This window comes from Eupeodes corollae, chromosome 1 (genome assembly GCF_945859685.1).
Source record: "Eupeodes corollae chromosome 1, idEupCoro1.1, whole genome shotgun sequence".
Taxonomy (NCBI): Eukaryota; Metazoa; Arthropoda; class Insecta; order Diptera; family Syrphidae; genus Eupeodes; species Eupeodes corollae.
The window spans coordinates 223,321,774-223,325,843 of NC_079147.1; positions in this window are offsets into that span (position 1 = coordinate 223,321,774).

The following is a 4,070-nucleotide window of genomic DNA, read 5'->3' on the forward strand; positions in this document are numbered from 1 at the left end:
TTATGAGAGAGTCTTCTGGTGAACAAAGTTACTAACTTAAAATTGTTTTAAAAGTTTTGTGTACGTTTGACAATGAACAGAATTTGAACCTATCGACGTCGAGTACAAGAGTGTAGGATCTGTCAGTAAACATTTTTCCCAGACGTCTATTATGGTTGCGTTCAATCTCAGACAGATAAAAGAAAAGTAAAAGAACTGATTCAAAACAGTTTAGATGTCAAAAAAAAATCTAAAGGTATTCAAGAATTTCTGGTATATGATGATATCTCATAAAACACCTAATGCTACATACGGTTTTATTTGAAGGAATCCGAAAGTTTTATTTTTTGACAGCTATCTCAATTAACTTATCCAATTCGTTCAATAAGTTATCTTAAAATCCACAGAATGCAGGATATCCTATCCAACACGAGATTTAAGGCAACCAATGACTGCGTACATGGGTCTTTTGATGTAACTCATTTTGACATCTATTTTAGTTTTATTTAAAAATGGCTGTCTTACTTTTCTGTCATATTTAGACTATCAATATCAAGCTGAAGGAGAAGAGTCAAAATAACTATCGATTTTGTTTGACAATATTTTCGTATACCGAACTTGAACGGTTTATTTGATGAATCACTTTTCATGAAAAGAATTATTCTTGGATCATTTATTTATTTCTGGCAAGAGGCAGTACCCGTAAAAAACTTTGGATGCCACAGGCAGGGATCTAACGCAAGAACTCTGGCATGACAGTCAAACGCACTAACTATCGTGCCACGGGTACTACTGATCCAAAACAGTTAAGGTATCAAAAAAGAGCTCCAAAGGTATCCAAGAATTTCTGGCACATGAGGATATCTGACGGGACAGCTGATGCAACAGATGGTTGAATTTGAATTTTTTTTTTAACTCCGGTAAATAATTGAAATTATCCATTGAACATTTTTCTTTACAATGAGTTTGGATATCCAAATCTAATTGTTTTTCTCATTTCTGTGAACGGCTGAAAGTAGTTTATCCAACTCATTCAATTAGGTATCTAAAAATCCACATAATTCAGGAAAGCTTATTCAACACGAGATTGAACGCAGCCAATGACTGTATTAGGCGTTTTTAACTTATTTATTATTTTTTAATTAGAATAGAGCTCTGAATATAGCTTGAACATATCGAGCATGCTCTGAACACCCTCTAAACAAAGCGTGTTCTGAGCATTCTGAATTATTTTTGAAAAGCACCTAAACACTTTAGCTGTCACTATTTGTCATTTCAATTTATTTGTCATTTTCTTTAGAAACAAGAAATAAGATTCATTTCATTTGTTTTTTGAAAAAAGTGAGGATGAAGATTCTGAAATTGTACATATTGTTAAAAAATAAAAAGATGCGGAAGATGTTGTTCCATGTTCAAAACACTGTCAGATAGAAAAAAGAAACACAATTTTTTGTTTGACAGTCTGCTCTGAACTAAAAAAGAAAAACGATTATTCATGATTTTTTTGAAGCCACTCATTTTGACATTTAACTTTTTATATTGCTTCCACTACTTTTTTTTTAAATTTAAAAATGTGTGCCTCACTTTTCGGTCACATTTCAACTAACAATTGGCGTTTTTCTTTCTTAGTTCAGAGCTGAGCTCTGAGCAGAGTAGAGTAGAGTAGAGTTCTGAGCAGAGTATGTTCAGAGCTCTCCGATTTAATTATGAAACTACTTAAGCACTAAACTGTCATGATTTTAAATGTTGTCTGCTTGAAGGCGTTCAAAATTTTCTTTAATCAAATTAATTAATAAAACAGTCATAGAGTTAGTCTAAACTAAATTTGATTCATAAAAATGCTATATGCAATTATTTTTTTCTAAATTATCTTTCCTTCTACACTAAAGCGACTAGCCACTTCCGCAATTTTTTTTTTACGATCATTTTTTTAATTTCAAGGCTTTCAAATATCAATTTTTTTGTGTTCAGCATGTTACTCCGTTGACTCTGTTATTTTATTCTGAGCTCACAGAGCGTGCTCTGAACATGTTCAGAACTAAAAAAGAAACACGAATTCGAAGCTCTGAACGATCAGAGCTCTAAAAGAAACACAATTATTTTTTTGTGACAGTTCGAGCTCTGCTCTGACTAAAAAAGAAAAACGCCAAATACAATAAACGTCAAAATAACCATCGATGTTTGACAATATTGCCAAAAAAGTCATTGTATACAATTTATAAACCAAAATTGAAAATTTCAAATTTCATTGTTTAAGACATCTGACACTTGCTGATAATTTCCTCATTGTACTAAAAAGTTTCTGTTTCAAAATTTAATGAAATGAAAAATGTTAATTAATATTATGTTTTAAAACAGTTCATAGAGAACTAAAGCATAGTGAATTTGTGGAATGAAGTGGACCAACAGTTTTATGCCGATTTCTTTCGGTTTATTTTAGGAAGCACTTATCATGGCAAGAATTACTCTTGGATCATTTGTCAATTCTTCGCAATGTACCAATGAAAAAAACTCTAGGTGGCACAGGCAGTGATTGAACCCAAGGCCTTAAGCTTGACAGTTCTACACATTTCCGTGAAATAACTCCTAAAGAAATAAGCCCCCCAATAATTGTATTGAAATGAGAAATTTTAACAAAGAATTCAGAATTTAATTTATGTTTTTTTGGGGATTAATTGCATTTTTAATTTGAGGAGTAATTTCATGATGAAATATTTTACTTTGGATTATATCTCCAAATTTGGGAAATACAATAAGGTCAATTTTTAAGGAATTGGTCTTATTTCACAAGGAAAAATTTATACTCCCTTAGTCTTATTTCTATAAACAATTTGGCCTTATCTCACTTTGTTAAAACGCGTACTAAGATCCCTCCCCACTCCTGCTGAGAAGCGCTTTGGAGAATAATGAAATAATGAAAAGCGCTTTAATAATTTTTGGGGACTTACAGCATTATTTTTATGGGGACTTATTTCACGACTTTTTGGGAATTTTTTTTTTTTTGAATTTGGGAATTAATATCATAATGTAATAAAGACCCAATTTTAAACGTTATTATTTGCGGTTATTTCTTAGAGGGCTCTTTCACGGAGTCATCCTATGCACTAACTACTACACCACGAATTCTATCATTTGGGGATCAGCCAATGCATACACAGAGATTGACAGTTTGATGAGGATAGGGGAGTGGTAGCATCATTGCTTTATTTATTATCAGAAATGAGATGAAAGTAAGGAAAACTTTTCATGCCACACAGACCATAATCTATATTCTGTACACTAAATTCCCAAATCTTGTTATCAGCCTTCTTGGTGATGTCAATTGGAAGTCTCTAAGCTGCAATTGGACTTGTTTTTTGTGGGAAACCGAGAACTGCTGATGTTATGGCAACGTTCCGAATATAATTCATGCACTTAGAATATAAATTAATTTGTTTATTTATATATACAATTCAGTTATACAGTAAATATTTACAAGTCTTTTAAGACCTTGTTTCAAAACCGTCGGTCAGATTGACAGAAAAAGAGTTCTAATAACGAAAACAAACAAAATATTGTTTTGTTGATCAAAAGTGAAATTAAATGAATTAATTAAATTAAATTACTGGAAATTAATTTTTAACAAATTTATATAAAACAATTTTTTAATTTCAATGAAAAGATACAGAAAAAAAAACAAAAAAAATTAAATGCAGTGCAAAAATTAAAACTCTCTGTAAGAATTCTTTTTCTGGAAGCCATTCGAGAAATTTGTAAAGTTTATCCCAACCTTTTGCTCCATTAAGGGTTTGAATTGCATCTTCAGCTTCAAATTGGTTCTTCCCAAAAATGCCTCGACGAATTTCTTGGATAATTGAACAAAATCCTAAAAAGTGTCCGATACTCTCTTTTTCATGGGTGTTGCAGAGTCGGCACTTGATGGTCTGTGAGGTATGTAGTCAGAAAAAGTATCTCACCTTTGGGTCGTAGAATTAAAGAAATCATATCCATTGAGTTTTTGTCGTCGAAGTAGTTTGATTCTTCAATATCAAACTCAAACTTACTATAGAAGTCTCTATACTGCTATGCTATTGCCTGGTTGATGAAATTGT